This window comes from Pelmatolapia mariae, linkage group LG1, assembly GCF_036321145.2.
Source record: "Pelmatolapia mariae isolate MD_Pm_ZW linkage group LG1, Pm_UMD_F_2, whole genome shotgun sequence".
Taxonomy (NCBI): domain Eukaryota; kingdom Metazoa; phylum Chordata; class Actinopteri; order Cichliformes; family Cichlidae; genus Pelmatolapia; species Pelmatolapia mariae.
The window spans coordinates 7,597,739-7,615,795 of NC_086227.1; positions in this window are offsets into that span (position 1 = coordinate 7,597,739).

Here is an 18,057-nt window from a genome sequence, read left to right on the forward strand (position 1 = left end):
CTGGAAAGCAATCTCTATATTTTGACTGTTTTGCAGACACAGGTTGTTGTTCCTTCATTTTTGTGTTTTGAACAGAACATTGTCTCAGAAAAGCATTTGTTTCAATCTTTGCCTTAGTATTTTGGGATAAACACTCTATTTAAAACACAATTGTTGGTCAAACTGAGCTCAGTTCTTTTTACTTTCTTGCCATTTAAAAGTACCTAACTAAAGAGATGAATCTGATTTGTCAACATATGACAGTCAACACAGCAAGAACCAGCTTTAAATTACATTTTAGCCACTTTGTTACTAGAAGCCTACTGCCAAAACGATTTTCCTTTTTCTTTTTGGTTGGAAATGCCAAAGATGACACAGTTTGACAGGCATTAAATAGCCTTTTTATACAATAAGGTGATTCCCAACGAGTTTGTAGCCCAAAACTTGCCATATCTTGGTGTGGTTGTCATAGATGCCAGGTAGGACTTCAAATCTTACAATTAGAAGTGTATTTATTTACAGTCCAGTCACCAGGTGCTATATACAACATTGCTGGGGAAACGGGACTCCAGAAATCCAGGGAAAAGTAACACACGTCTAGGCTCCACACTCTTCACCGACAGCCACTCACCGCGGGAGGGGAAAGACATGTTAGAACACAGAAGCATGACAATGGAAGCAAGAGTAGGTGCGAGAGCATTTCAGCTTTGCTTCCAAGCAACCTGTATTTCCATGTTTGTTTCCACATTTCAATAATGCACTTATTTCCAAGTTTTCTTGCAAACTATAAAGGAAAATAGGGCTGGCTCAAGACTTTTGCACAGTACTATAAATTATGGTTTTGATTAAGCTCTCGGAAAGTAAGCAAGAGTATTTGAGAAAATGTTAAACTACTCCTTTAATCCTCTAGCGAAGGTTTTGTTGTGTTCGTAAATTCATGACATTACAAAAAGGCTGTGAGAGATTACTGGTCCTCTTTTGAACATTTTTTGGGACCATCATTTGTAAAAATAACAAGTTGCTAGTCAGGGCAGGGGCACAGTAAACTCAGAGTTGGAAGTGATCACGTGTCTGCATGCGTGTTAGGAGTTAGCAGCAGCAATCCCAAAATTTGGCTTTCCTATCATTAAGAATGAGACTCACATACCCAAGGCCAGTTGGACCAATCTGTGATTGGTTGGCAGTCTTTGTTACCCACAGCAGTCCTTTCCAAGGGCACAAAAGGTCAGGCTTGAAAGCTCTCATTGGAAGGAAAAAAAACCCCACAGAAATGATGAAAGATGGGCAACAGGGAGAAGTTACAGATTGATGGTCTCCAGTACGGAGCAGAGAAGAGGAATCGTGTCCTGGGGGAGAAAGAGACAAATGTTGAAAGAGTTGTTTGTTGCACTGATTGAAAGGACTGTGGAGTTGACAGAACATTTGGTGCACAAGGCCTCCTTGCTGCTTTTCTGCCTCCTGCAACTGGTTTGCTGCTTTAATGCCTCCTTCCTGTGTGTATTGATTCAAATTATGTGCAAAGACAAGAATATGCACGCACGCTGGAAAACACGGGCACACGGACATACACAGCAGCTCTTCTCCCTGAATTTGACATGTGTTTTTATTAAAGTAAGCAGCTGCTCGATAGTGCTAAGGAGTAATGGGGATTGACTCTGGCATAATTATACAAACCCCTGCATGAATTTGGTCCTAATGGAAGCTGAACACTTAACCCAGACTAAATGCAGAAGGGCAGATCAATGCTGAGGGTTTTTTTTTCTCTCCTCTACTCGCTTGAACAACTGCCAGCTCGCTCCAAAACAGGACATTTACATATGCAATGCATCTCCTTTAAGATAATCGCAGCGAGGCGGAATCCCTGGTGCCTCGGGACCCGTCAGGTGGTGATACCTTACAGGGCTTAGGAAATGAAGATGCATGTCTGAAAAACCTGCTTATGAGAGAAATATACTCAGGCACAAAAACATTCCAATGTGTTCATGCATGAATAAACTGACTGCATTCTGGGTAGACTCTATATCAAAGACACTATGGAATCAATTGAAGTCGCATTACTCCAAGAGTGCAGAAACCCTTCTTGTGTTTAAGGTTCAGGGACAACTCACGCCCCTGCTTATATTCAACCAGCAATCAATATCTCTAATCCCTGTCTTGTTCCCACATAACCCATATGGTGCCCCCAGTAAAAAAAAAAAGAAAGAAAGAAAGAAAGAAAAAAAATGTTTTATTTGTGTTTCTTATGCAATATCAGGTTTTATAGGCTGCAGACAAACACAGTCAAACATTGTCTACAATGTGCTTTATTTTATTGCTTAGCGTGCTTAAATAACATACTGACAGCTGTGTTCAGTATTGGAAATGTAAATAGAGCTTTATCCAAGTTATCCAGGTTTCTGCAGAAGTATACAAACCCAATACCGAAAATGTTGGGACGCTGTGTAGAATGTAAATATAAACAGAACGCAATGATCTGCAAAACTTGGAAACAGAGGAGCATAGAAAATGTTAAACTGACTAAATGTAAATTAAAAATATATATATATTAGCATATTTTGAATTTGATGACAGCAACAAGTCCAATGTTTACCACTGTGTAGCATCTCCTTGTCTTTTAACAATAGTCCGTGCATGCCTGGGAGACTGAGGAAGACCAGCTGATATAGATGATATTCTAGCTGCTGCACAGTCCTCGGTCTTCTTTGTCATGCTTTTAGTTTCATTAAAGAGTGGAGCTACAGCAAGATGGAGGAAAAAGTGATCACTATCACTAACTGATAGTGATCAGAATCTGGCTGACGATCCAAACAGGATTTTTTTCTACAGATTTGACAGTCGCACACCACCCCAGCAACACAAGGAACCTTTTTGGCCCCATTCCTGTTCACCATCTATATGGCAGCTTGCCAGCACAACACTGACAGCTGCTTCCTTCCAAATTTTCCTGACGATACAGCAGTTGTCGGCTTAATCAAAGGAGGTGAAGATGTGGAATACAGAGGAGAAATTAAGGACTTTCTAGATTGGAGTGCAATCATCTCCATCTTACCATTGCAAAAACCCTCTCAGGTTGTGGAATTCAAGAGGGGTAGGAGAAAGATACAACAAACACCAATAAACCATCTGGGGCACTGAGAAGGAAGTGGTCTTTAACCACTGGTGTCTTGGTCTGCAACTCGATAGTAAGTTGGACTGGAAGAGCCATATGTAGCAAGTGTGCGGTAAGGGACAAAGACGAATTTATTTATTCCCTGATGAATATCTGCTAACCCTTTCTTTTTAGGGTCTACCATACAGTGGTGGCTAGTGTGCTGCTTTTTTGTTGTTTGCTGTTAGAAGAAGGTGGCATAGCAGACAGGAATAGGAAGTAGAAAAACTTATCAAGAAGGCTGTGTCGTCAGGTCTGAACTTGAGACAGTCCAGCAAGTGGCGGAGAGAAAAATCTGAAATCAGTTATGATCAACCCTGCACACTCAGTCCATGCTGTGGAGGTTATCAACAGTACAGCACCTTCAATCAAAAACTGATTGCATCAAAGTGCAAGTCCGAGCTTCAGGATGTTTAATGTGCACTGCTAATAATAATTTGACTTAATCCACATGTTTGCACGTTTCTTATTGGCTGTAATTAGGAGTTAATATTTTTTTTCTGTTTTGTTTCCTTCGTCCATTTTAAATGAGCTTTGGCTCAGAGTAGACAGCAATGTTTCCGGATCATGTTTGTGTATGGGTCTTTTGCATGAACAAGCTTTAACTTGCATTTGTGGATGACATGGTGAACTGTGTGACAATTTCTTTTAGTGTTCCTGAGTGCATGCATTTCTATGACAAAATCATGGTTGTTTTTAATGCAATGCCACCTAAGGGTCAGAAGATCGCGAGCATCCAGTATTGATTTTCAGTCTCATCCCTCGCACGCAGAGATTTCTCCAGGTTTTTTTGAATCTTTTGATGAAATTATGTACTGTTGGTGACGAATGAGTCTTCACAACTGATGAACATTGAAGAACAGTCTTCTGAAATAGTTCAACAATTTGTAGACACTGTTCTTTTTTATACCCAGTCTTGTTCCTCCAGCTGATTTTTGTTCAAATTTTTTGAGACATGTTGCTGCAATCAAATTCAAAACGAAACATTACTTTTCATGAAATAGTAAAATACATTCTAGTGTGAATAAAATATGGCTTTATGAAATTTGCAAATTATTTTCAGATCACCTTTTTCAGAATTGGTTTTGGAACTTGTGACTTGTTCACTTTGTGCACAACCTGTCAGAGCACTGTGTCCGGGCAGGTGGAGATGTGGATCCAAATGCAGGACTCTGAGACGGAAATGTAACTGAAAACCTCAGCTTTAATGCTGGCACCAAACAAAAACAGAAACCAAACCATGAAAACACAAACTGGAACACACAGGCAGGATCTGAGGGTACGACGCGACACTGAGCAAGGGCAAACACAAGGCTAATATACACAGGGAAGTAATCAGGGAATGGAAGACAGGAGGGAGACACAGCTGGGAGAGATCAGGGCTAACGAGACAGGGGGAGCGAAGCTGGACACACTGACATAAGACACAATCCTTCAAAATAAAACAGGAAACAATACACAAGGACGCAGACTAAGAAACACGGACTTTACACGGGCAGAACTAAACCTAAACCAGAATAAGCTGGAACATAGAACATCATCATCATCATCATAAAATAGATCAAGAAGATAACCAAAAATACAAAATCAAACCAAAACATGAAAACTCAAAATACTGGGTCAAAACTGACCCAGAACCGTGACACAACCTGACGTAACACTGCAGATTACATGTTAGTTAGAAGTATTAAAAGCGTATGTGCAATTTTTAATAGAGGTTTCTATCAACCGAGTTGTTTGTCATCTTTTGTTTTTTAATTCTACATGGCTTCCTAATTTTCTTTGTCCACTTGAACTAACCAATGGCATCTGAGAATGCTCTGGTTGCATGCAGGTAATCGTGTGGAGAGCAATAGAAATAAGGGATTTTCTGAAATTCACTGGATAAACACCCTTTGTGACGGCCATGCTCATGAAATTTTTTTTTTATTTATACACATTTGCAAACATTGACTGGTGGCTTGTGGACATAAATGGCCTGGACATTTTCTGGCTACATGGGGGGGATTGGCAGACTCGCTGATCGGTTCACAGATTGAAGATCAACTGTCTGATCTGAATGTATCCAGGATTTTGCCTCACAGATCAGAGGGGGTTGTGGCACATTTTGTAAAGCCACAAGAAAATGCTGATGATACTTTATCGTTGGCAAAGGGTTTCTTTATATATTAATAATCCATTTTAAATATCCAGAGGGGCCCAGCACACAAAGCCTCTTCGTCACCACAAATTCAGTGTTACAGCCACTGTCTTCAGGACACGGGAGCGGGCACACTCTGCCTCCTTTTTTTTGTCTGGCCCATTGACATGTAAATGTCCTCCTGCTATAAGGCATCAGCAGAGAGCAGTGGAAGAAAAAAACCCCACTGAATTGAAATGTCAATAGTAATTTTTGGCATGCGAGGGACATCTGAGAGTCAGGGGCTGCCTCCCAGGAGAAATGTAAAAAAGGAAGAGAGTGAGGGACGTACTGAGAATGTAGAGGGAGGATGGTGTGTGTGGTGTGTGTGTGCGTGTGTACCGGAGAGAGTGAGAGATGGAGAATTGGAGAGGGATGGAAGATGTAATAGAGGGGGCAGATAAAGTGGAAGTCGAGGTGATGGAGGAGAGGAAGAAGGGGGAGTAATAGCAGTCAGAAGGTGAGCCGTCAGAGGAGAAGCAGAGTGGGAACAGCCGGGGGGGGGGGGGGGGGGGGGGGGGTATGGGTGAGTGGGTGAGGTAGCCGAGCACTGGTCCTCCTTTGGGAATCTCTCCCCATCCTCCTCTTCCTCCACTGATGGACAGCCTGAAATACCGCAGGAGCCACCTCCCGTAATGACTTGATGAATGAGCTTCTCCAACCAAACCCCGCACCCCCATCCCAGTAACACCTTCGCACCTCCTCTCGACGTTCGCATGCCCTCTCTCTCTCTTTCTCTCTCTCTGTCTCCCATTATAATATCACACCAGGATGCAGCAGTGTCTGCATTTACTCTAAAACATATTTACATACAGCCCTCAGTATGAAGTGCTGCACCTGTAATTCTGTCCCCCGGTTTAATTCAGTGCTATCTAAGTGATACCATGAGTAAACTAGTGGAGTGAGATTTTATTATTTTCATATGCATATTAGATCGTATTGATACTGAAAGTAATTCAAAGCAAACAGCGTTTACTTTGGTCTGATTTGATTCCTCGGGTGATTCTGCTGCAATAACACTGTGTACTGTGCTGAGCAAAGTCATTAATACTGGATTTTCTAATCAATTGCTCTGGCTCTGTCTTGTTTGTCAAATCAATGTTGTATGTACTTTGATGCTGCTTTTATTTTATCTGGTGTCCCTGTGTGTCCCCTTCTGTTCGTTTCTCCTCAGACAAAGCAAAGAGAAAATGTTTCTGAACACCTCTGTTCATCTACTAGTATCATACTATAATGATGTATGCGTTTATGTATGTTCCCTGTCTCCTTGTAAACAAGTGGACCCTATAGGAAACTGTAGCGCCAATATGTATCATGTATCAGGCATCGTGTATTTCAAACATTTATGTATTTATTTATACACTAGTATGCAATGTGTATTACATAAATATATGTGCACTTTTTGACAGGATTAGGTGACGACAGCTGATGTTAAGATTTTTAAACTAAAAATTATGTCACATTTTTAATGATCCACTGCAGGCCTGACCAAACCTGCCTGTATGAAACATAATTCAATTTAATTTTATTTATACACCACGAAATCACAACAGCAGTCACCTGAAGGTGCTTTACATTATAAGGTAAAGACCCTACAATAAGACAGAGAAATACCCAACAATCAGACAGCCCCCTTTAAGCAAGCACTGGGCGACAGTGGGAAGGAAAAACTCCCTTTTAAGAGGAAGGAACCATCAGCCTCCAGCAGAACCAGGCTTGGGAAGATAGACTGAATATATATAAATACACTGACATAAAATGAAAATCTGTGAAATCTTTTATGCAATGACAATATTAAAAAATTAATCATGATTTTCTTGACAGTTATTGTTGGCCAAGCTAGCACCAAAGCAAAAATAACATTAGTTAAGAATATTAATTCCAGTACATAAATATGGAAACGTGAAACATATGAAAATGGACATCACATCACAAGCAGAAAAGGCCAACCTAAAGTGTAAATGGTTATGAAATGAATATAAAAAAATATTGTCCGTAGCATCTGTCCAATCCATATATCCATCACAGCATACATTTTATAGCTTCTTGCTCAGTGTCCAAAAATCCTCCCGGTATCAATACAAAAATGTTTGCAAGTGGAAAAACACTGAGTTCAAAAGTCAAACATTTACCATTGTCTCTGTCCTTCTCCACAACAAAGGTTACATTTCCAAAGGCCAAAAAACTTTAAAGGTAATTGAAATGAAATGAAACGCTGAGAATCAACTCTAAAACAGTGCAGCATGAGACAAATCCAGGAAACAGCTTATTGATTTCTCCTCTTTAATCTATATTGAAACCACAGAAGGAGGTGGAGGAGGAGAAGCGGGGAGAGAGTTGTAGTTTTGAGAGAACAGATTGCATAGATAGATGCCGCAAGAAGTTCCTGACAGTAAATGCTCTTTAGTAAATATCCTGCAGTGTTGCTCAGGTGCTTGGCTATGTTCAGTTATGTTTGTGTATTCTATGTTTAAATAACTTTTTACACTGAATGGTCACTTTATTAGGTACACCATCAGTCTGTTCTTCCACTCATTGATGCAAATATGTAATCAGCCAATCACATGAAGGCAAATGAATCCATTTAGGCATGCAGACATGGTCAAGATGTTTAAACCGAGCTCCAGAATGGCAAAGAAAGGTAGAAAGGTGATTTAATGGACTTTAAGCATGGCATAGTTGTAGTTGTGTAGTTTTCAGCAGCACTTGTGTGATGCTATCATGTACCAGACAAGGACCAAAATCTCCAAAGAATGTTTCTAGTTTCTTGTTGAATCTATGCCACAAAGGATTACGACAATTCTGAAGGCAAAAGGGTCCAAATCAATTAGCTAGCACAGCACTAGCAAGGTGTAGCTAATAAAGTATGTAGCACTTTATTAGCTACACCTTGCTAACTAATAAAGGCTGATGCAACAGAGCAGAAGTTGCATCAGCCTCATTCACGTTCGACATTTCACACGAGGATGCCGTCTAGGACAGAACACAGGATGACCACTCACTCACAGAGAATTCAAATCTGCACAAATCTGTGCACTCTGGCAGAGGCTTCATAATATGGAGCTGGCAGGTAAAGACTGGCTAACAGTTGCTTTCTTGCATGCATCTAACTCTGGTAAATGACTACAAAAGTTCAGGGCTGCAGTCTAATGTGTGATTAATGCCTGAATTATACTTAGCAGGAAATCAATGTAGTTACTTACAATGTTACCAGAAACCCCTCTTAACCCTATGCTGTAATCTTCCACATGATCAGACTTGTTGTGGGCTACATCAACCTGACATGTAGCTACATTTCTCAGGAGGTGCATGTCAGGTTACATGGAAGATGATGACAAAGGGTTAATACTAGAGGGGTAAGTCTTGCTTTTCTCTTTTGCTACTGCGTTAGAGTTACAGCAGCTTCTTGGCCAAAGTTATCCAGCTTCTGCCTACAAGAGTTACACAGTAATGGTGGAACTGGAGTGTATGGATAACCCTGCATTACATCAGCTGGTGTGGGTTCGTGTGAAGAGAACTGGTGCTGGTATGTGTTTTCATAGCACTGTTTTCTTTAGCCTGCTATTGATATGCCAGTTTCAACTATTATCATGCAAGCACAAGGAAGACTGGAAATGTTACTTGGGATAAAATAAGAAACAGATGATTAAAGGTGAAAAAAATAATAATTGGAAATGATTTTTTTTCTTAGTTGTTGATGGCAAAAAAAAGACACATAGTGAGCCACAGATTCATTATTAGCTGACTAGAAATAATTATTTTTCATTCCACAATCTGAACAGCAGCAGGTTGCTCCCTTTGAGGCATTTGTCCCATTCCCTTCGAGCAAAAAGAAAACACACACACGCGCACACACACGACCCATGGGGTTAGCAATCTAATCCTAAAGGCTGCAACCTGACAGAGGGCAAGGTAATCTCCAGGACAGGCCACTTCAGGGCATTATAACAGAGTGCACTGTGTCTGTATGGAGCAGCTGGTGCTTGGGCAGATTGGGAAAAGACTGAAGATGAGCGTGGAGAAGAGATGAGGGGGAGAAGAAAAAAAAGAAGAAAATGAGAGCGAGCAAGAAAAATATGCAGTGGAGGGAGTGTTTTAGCGGGAGGGAATTACAAAAATAGATATGAATGAAGAGGAGAGGAGTGGAGGGAAAGTGGAAGAAAAGGTGAACGTGAGAGTGAGCAGGGCTGTGTGAGCGTATGCATGGTGTTATCTCCTGCAGAAGCAGATGTGCTTTATCTGCCAGGAAACAGGAGGCAGCTTCTACAAAAGCCTCTTTTTCACAGGTGAAACCCCCGTCTTTACTTACAAGACTCTTATTGCCAGTTTGGCCTTTTTGAGATTGAACCTGAAACAGAGATTTTGCACACATACATACACACACGTGCACGCATACACATCAGCTATAAGGCATGCCAGTGAAAGGGAGACTTGTCCACCTGACAGACGTTGTGTCCACTCTGGTTATTTTTGCACACAATCCCTGCAGGTGGACGCTGGCAGCAGCTGAAAGTGGAGAGGCATTCTCTGTGATACACGGGTGGAAATTTGTCATTTTAAAGTGTGGGTCAAACGGCCTCTCAGGCTATTGATTGGGTTGTCCTCCTCTATTACCCCTGTGTTATGTATTGCACCCTTTGTCAGAGTCGCGACAGCCACAAACACATTAAAGTCAAGCAGCTTCGATCCGCCATAAAGTGCCACAGCCTACCAGCCGGTGAGCAGCGCTCTGTAGAGATGAGCTACCAATCAAGGACGTGGTTGTAATGTTCTCTGCTCTTTTCTGCTTTCTCGAGTTACGATCCCAAGTCACAGAGGCTCTACTGAGAGAGAATCTACTGCTCCCCTGGCTCCACATGGCATCATGGCATCAAGGTCACTCACTGCTCAAGAAAAACCGCCTGCACATGAGAAAGACAACCTGTATTAGGTGCTGTGTAGAGCATCCAAATACTGGGCAGGAAGGTAGCACAACCCTTTAGTCAGAGGGAAAAAGGTTATATGTGATTATGGAAGCAGGTACAGAGCTTATGGTTTCTGGATTTTTCCATTTTTTTCCAAACGTTCCTTTAGGAATAGAAGCAATAAAACGCCAAAAACACCTCACTACACATAAAACTGTATTATTGGAAAACTGTGGATAAACTATCAAAAGTAAAAAGAATTATTCTGCAGAAAAAATGTTCCCCATCAATATTATCAGGATTGACATTACTGATATTATGACCTCATTTTAAATACTTTATATTTTGTCATCATATGTTTGCAGTGGCTGTCCTGTGAGGACGCAGACCTACATCTCAACTTTTAAAAAGTATGTTAAAATATTAATAACAAAATAATCAGCTGACTTAAAGGTTTGACCAGTCTGTGACATGGTTAGTTGTCAATATCTTTGGGGGGATTAAAAATGTGAATGAAAAATAAATAAATGTGGACTGTTGGCAAAGCAGCTGGTTAAACATATTACATTCCAACATTCTCATAGATGCTAATCTTAACCTTGTCAACTTCCTGGTCTGTTTTATAAGAATAGACATAGAACTGCTGCCCCCTCTAAATCATGGTCTGAGCTGTCCTTGGTAATGTACTAGAGAAGTCATTAACAACTTTTTGTGTACATCACACATGTTGGCTAAGACGGTTAGCAAGAGGAACCTCCTCTCTTACGATGATAAATCGGTGAAGGTTGTTTAACTTGTAACTGCTGATATCAGAGCAGTGAAAGCTGAGCCAGCAACCGCTTGCCTCGCACGCTGGTCTGATCAGTTTATCATGAAAGACCAGAGGTTTATCCATAATCTACCAGAAAAAGCTTCCAGCGTCGTAGCTTGCTCAGCTACAGTCATTGTTAGTCTCTGTCTCTGTATTACAAACACTTTGTAAAGTATGAAACAAGCGCATCTTTCAATGGCTGACTACGGCCACAAGATGGCAGTAATATAAAGGCTGGATACACATATTAATTGTCATTAATATGCCAGCACTGTCTGAGATGCTTGTTCTGACCATATTCCATAGACTTAATAAAAAGGCTGTGCCATCAATTTGTCTATAGACTAGCGTTTTGGGTCTTTGCAATGCTTCTGTCACCATCTTGGTGACCATCTTGGGATGAGAGGGTGGAATCCTAAGCTATCCAGTTAAACTAAGTAACTAGGTCATCGAGGTGTTTTCATATACTGTGTCGCTGTATCACATAAAGACAGATGCCTACAATTCAAAAATAAAACAGAAAATACTGCGTACAAAAACCTACACAATTAACCGCTCAACGTATTATTTGTCAGGAAATTTCAGTAAAAATGCTCCAGAAGGCAACAGCTAACATGGTAGACAGGGCCAATTCGGTGGTGTGAAATAGCTGAGGTGTGCCTAACAGAATGCTAGCAGCTATAGCCACCCACCTGTCACTTAAAACAGACAATCAAAAATATGGATGTTTATGCATAACTTTAGGTTGTAACACACTTTAAACAGCTGAATTATAAACCAAAAACAATCATCCACACACATTGTTATGAATAAATAAAATAAGAATGAAATAGGAAAAGTTAGCTTCAGAATACCAGACAGTCTGCACTGGCTTCAATTCTAACTCCCAGAGGTTGCTTCTTAATTAAAAGGTTTTTTTAAATGGACAATTAAATGTACATTTATGTTGTTCTAAAATGTTACTACAAATTTGCATTTAAAGCCTTTGTGTGATCTGGTTAGTTTGCAACTATAAACTCACATCGTCTGGTGACACCACACGTCATGGGGACAGGTCTGTTTCCAACCCTCTGCAGCACGAAACAGCAGAAAATTCACAGCTTAAAACTTAATTAAATGTAAGAAATGTGATTTTACAACTTTAAGTAATCTATGGATCTTGCAGATCTTCCACTCTAGCTAATGTAAAAACACAATGCCATTAGAGTAACCTTCTCATTAATGAGTTTTTAAAAAATACTTGCTCTGAGAATTATATTCATTGGCAGATGGCTTTCCTCTGGGATTTGAGATAGAACTGTTTTTTTTACAGCCCCATATGATAAAATTAATCTATTTAGAATTATTTTAAACATGTTTCTCATGTCACAAAAAAAACTCTGACAGAAGAATAATGGAGGGTCTTACAGTGACATGTCAGGGTGAAATGAAAAACCCAATTCACCTCAATTGAATAAGCACAGAGATGCCATAAAAACAGAAGACAATCCAAATGAACTTGTATGCTGTGAAATTACCTGTGTTGATGAGAAAGATGTAAATAATTTACAGAATGGCAATGGTGTGCTGCTTTTGTAGCTGGGAGCAGATGGGCACGGCAGCAGAGTTCACATGAGCAAATTAAGCGCAACTTGAACACTGTCCAGCGAAGACTGTTGCCAACCCTTCACTCAGATCCCTTAGCTCAAAATTCCTTTATCTCACACAAGGCGTTTAAAACCCTTGAGCTAAGCTCACCTCATTTGTCAGCTCGCTGCGCTGCAGCAAATTTACATATCCACCAAAATGTGTTTTTATTAAAGCAGATGAGCCAGCAATGTGACAACAATCCCATGTGGTGAAGTGGTTTTAATAAAGGTTACCTGTGAAGTTCATCTCTGACTGCTTCATGTGCTAATGGGAATCATTACTATGCTGAGAGAGTTCATGTCCTCTGGGCTTAATATGAGCTGTTTATCAACACGTACATGTAACAATTGTCAGATTTTTTAAAAGGGTGAAATTTACTTTAAAATTCTGTCTGGCACTGTCAGTTTGTTGTCTGGTAGATCATTTGGGAGCTGTTTCGCTTACACTGGTACCTTCATTTCCAAGAATGTCCTTTAATAATTATTTAAATTGACTGGAGCTGATTGGATTCATTAGGTGATTCTGGACATCTAATTAGGGTGCCTCCTGGTGAGGTTTTTCCAGGCAAGCCCGGCTGAAAGAAGACCTAGGGCAGACTCAGGATTTGCTGAAAAGATGATTTAAATTATCTGGGTTGGAATGGGAAAATGTTGCTGGGGAAAAGGACATCTAGGATATCCTTCTTATCCCATTGCGATCACCACCCAAATACAATGCTCAAAAAATGAAAGGAACACTTTGAAAACACATCAAATCTCAATGGGAAAAAATCATGCTGGATGTCTGTACTGATATGGACTGGGTAATGTGTTAGAAATAAAAGGATACTACATCATTCAGTGGAAATGAAAATTATCAACTTACAGAGGGCTGAGTTTAAAGACAACCTAAATATCAAAGTGGAACAATGATGTGGCAGGCTACTCCATTTTGCCATAATTTCATTGCAGCAACTCAGCAGTTTGTATAGCTATGGGTGGACCTGCTAGTTCTCTTATCCTATGGCAAATGCCATTCGGTGGCAGGCAGTGAGCACAGGTCCCAGAAGGGGCCTCAGGCCATCCTCATGAAATCTGTTTCTGATTGCTTGGTCAGAGACATTCACACCAGTGGTGTGCTGGAGGTCATTTTGTAAGGCTCTAGTGGTGCTCATCCTGTTCCTCCTTGCACAAAGAATCAGATACCCTCCTGCTGAAGGATTAAAGAGCAACTGCCTGTCTCCTGGAGTCTCCTCCATGTTCTTCAGACTGTGCTGGGAGACACAGCAAACCTTATGGAAATGACACGTATTAATGTGCCGTCCAGGAGGAGTTGGACTGCCTGTGCAACTTCTGTAATTTTTTGAGCACTGCAAATGTGAAAAAGAATTGAAAACTCTTCTTTTCTTGTAGTGTTTACATAAGAGTATAAAGCCTGGAGTGCTGAGCAGAATTGCATTTTGGACAGAATGTTTTTTCAACCTAAGGGATCAATGATTCTGAACACTGGGCTACGCTTTCACTCCAGCCTCATCCCTGCCTGACCCCACTGTCGTGTCAAAGAGCATCCCAGTCTGCGAACGTCCTGTTCAGCCAGCGCAGGGCTTGTTACATAAATCATGACCAGAGACGACACGGCAGTTCGAACTCTGCTGAATCAGCAGCCGCTTCTACTTCTGCTGCTGCTCCGAATGAACCAGGGCCCACAGCGTCTGCTGAAGACAGCCGGCCTGAGCTGCCCCCCACCCCCACCCCTGAGAAGAACACTTGATCACCAAAGTAACCTTTTGCATGAGTGCACTCAATCTGCCACTCACCAGAGAGCCACCGCAGACTTGGGGCAGACAGCGGGCATTAGGTGGGATTATCGCCCCCGCTGCCCTTTGTTGTTTGGATGTCCCCCTCTGCCCAGTTCACCCTCCCCTCCTCAGAAATCCCCCCCCATACCAATCCTGCTCTGGCACTGCTACAGACAGTTCAATGGCAAGCAGAAAGCAGAAAAAAAACCTCCTCTTAGTAGCCCTCTTTCTGTGCAACACGCAAACACGCTCTCAGACAAATGAAACCAAACACAAACACACACTGTGGATGAACAAGCTACTTTGGGAGCTTTCTCTTTTTAATGAAGGACATAATGGAGTGAATCCAGGGTAAAAACCATCATTGCTCATCGATTCCCTTTATTTTATCAAAACTGGGTGAGATGTCGATAAAGAGACAGACGGCTTTTCAACAGAAGGAAAAGATAGTGAGTCTGCATGTCTAGCTAAAACTTAATAGAAACCTTATAGTTGTTGTTGCAAAGCAGATTTTTTTAGCAGGTAGATTGGCCTGCTGTAGTCAGAATATTAAAGACATTGAAATCATTGCAGACCCTTCATTTTCACACCGGACTTTTTGAGCGAGTCGATTACTCGAATCTACAAACATCGTTGTCAAGATTCACAGCCAAATCTGTTTAATGTTACTTTCACCATTGTGGCAGAAATAACAGGTGCACAATCAAATTAGCTGTTTGCTGGCAGGAGGCCAACCTGCCTGCCAAAATATCCTGGAAATCTGAGCTGTTTGAGCTAATCTCTGTTTCCAGAGATGAACGTGTACGGCAACATCATTAGTGGAGCGAAAAGTAAAGAACTTCAAGACAGATTCACAAATTTTTTTATGTCTTCTCACAGATGTCGTGGCAATCGCCGCGTAGCTTTCAGAATGCAAACATTTGGAAAGAAGTGAAAATACAACTAATGAACGAGACAAACAAGCTCAGGTCTGTTTAGCAGCTGCTCTTGGGCTTCAGTCGCGTCACGTGATCTTCGTCGGCAGATGGAGTCTAACGTGAACAAGACGCTCTTCAGATGCTCGCAAAAAATTCTCTACAATTCATGACAACTGAGCAAACAATATTAATATCCTCGTAAAGAGCAATATGGGTGAAAGTTCTACAAAGCCCTGCTTTGTATGACTTTTAAGGTCAAGCTAAGCCAGAGTTCAGTCTAAAGAATACAGGTACATGCACTGTGAATTTTCCAAACTCTCCTCACATCTGTGTTCCTGCCTTGCTTAAACCAATCAGATTTTTCCACAATCTCTTAATCTGAGACAGGCATTTGACTGTTTTTAAAATTGTCTACCTCATATACCCCCAAGAGTCCATTGATCTCATCCATACCAGACCGGCCACCTCACTCCTGTGGGCCATCTCGTCCCCTCCAGTGATGTGACCGATCACTGCAGTATCATCTGCGAACTTCAGTATGATGTTGTCTTTGTTGGATGCGACACAGTCGTGTAAATGTTTTATTTGTCCTTCTGTACAAGCCCATATTTATGGTGCACAGTGTGTTTCATTTTACCATTTATTTGCATTTCATAGGTTTTAGTGGGTCCCCTTGGTTGTGTTTTGGTGAGGCAACGCTAAAGATCAAGAACCCATTAAACAAGATCACAGCATGTACCTTTATTTGTCGTTGCATATGAATCTCTGCGTATTTGCTAGCATTTGTATTATTTAACTGCAGCTTTTTCTTGAACGTTGCTCCCTGATTTATTCTGTTCTATTATGTAATGTTGCTCGCTGATTCGGTCCCCAAACTCTGAGGGCAAAAACAAATGGCAAAACAAAGCTCATGCCGGCCCTGACTGAATCTCGGCTGGCAGCCTCAGTGTCTTTCATTCACTGTCATTCTTAAGTGTCTCTGTATTTTAGCTTCATTTATGAGCTCCAGCCTTGTAAGTGCCCCACTCCACGCAGACACAACTGCGCGTCGTCAAACTGATTTACATCTGCGTGTGTCTGTAACAGTCTTTTAAACATCATTTTAAACATTACAACCCCCCCCCTTCCCACTCTCTCCTGCTTGCTATCAGTATTAACATGCAGCATGCTAAAAAAAGAAGAAGAAAAAAGGTCACACAGGGTTTTAGTTAAAGACCTTTGTTCTTTTGGTCAGCAGTGTATGAGGCCGACCTTTGACCCCTAACGCCTTTGGACCTCGAGTTCAAATGCAGACCGTAACCCTGCCATTGAACTCCCAAATAGGGGAATGGCAGTGAGGATCAGCATGACAGGAACATCCTACAATATCTACTGCTTCTGGGGCTTTTTTCCCCCCTCGTGTTTTTTGGACTCGGAGAGTCAGACTCAGTCCGATTATTTGGATATAATGGTCTTGATTTTTTTTTCTCTTTTTGTGTTTAATTAAGAGGTGCGAGTATTTGACAGGATAGCCAGGAATAAAGTGGAGTTGCTTTGTTGCAGAGAAGAAGACTTCTCCAGCACAGTCAGTATTCTTTTTAGTGTCTGACATTTAAATGAAAATCCCCTGCTTTTAATGGCTGCAAACCATTTTTCAGACTATTCTGTTCAATTTATTTCAGGTGTCTCTTGTAAAACAGGTCACTTGTTATATTTATCTATGAATTTCTTACCATCTGCTTCAGTCTACGGATCCCTACATTTCCCAGAATCCCCTGAGAAGGACTGGGTATTGGTTACTCTCATCAGAGGCAATGAAAATACACATTCATAAACACTTACACAGCAAGGTACTTTTATTCTTATGTTTTTTGTTCTTTCCCGCAAACCAAATTCACAATAGACAGCACAGTCATGATGCAACTTCCTGTCTGACCTTGGTCATTAAGCATTTGCTGCAGTCTTCCTGAAAAGGTTTCCTGGCATTTATTGTATGTTTTCTTAGACAAATAATCATCTAATATAGCCTTTATAAATTATTAAATTTAAATTATAAAGCATGCTAACCACACCTCTGACGAAGGTTGTATCCCATGGCTATGATTACATACTTACAACCATACTTACAAATGTCATTGGGCTTTTAAATGGAGTCTTCTTACATGTAGAGGAAAACAAAGAAGTTCCAGCTTTACTTTTTCCGTCTTTTGTCATTTTTATTTTTTAATTTTTTTTAATCATGTTACTCCCTCTAAAAGTTGCTGTCTGAAATTAGCAATCACCCAGTGTTATCTGTGCCACTGTAATGATGTTACTAGATCAAGGACAAGACAGTAAGAGTTTGGCCTAGTTTCAGAACCTGCCAAGCCTACATCTTATTATGGGAATTATCTGAGTCAGCAACACAGGCATCAGAAAAAATTCATTGACAGGAACAGGAAGGAGTCTTCTTTAACCTAAATTCGACCGACAAAATAATTAAACCTCAAGTGCCACCCTCTTGTAACCTTATTGACAGAGCCCAATGCACTCTTTTTCAGTTTTGTGAAACAGCAATAAAAAGCAGGACAGTTGGTAGGGCTGGGAAACTGCAAACAAGATGCAAAAATCAAACTTTGTTTCAATTTAGTTTTAGAGTTACAGTGCATTTTTTGTCTCTTTTCTGGGGCAAAGAACAGCCTCACTCTGAACTGTATGCAACAGAAACATCTTTTACGTATGTGAATGTGTTTTG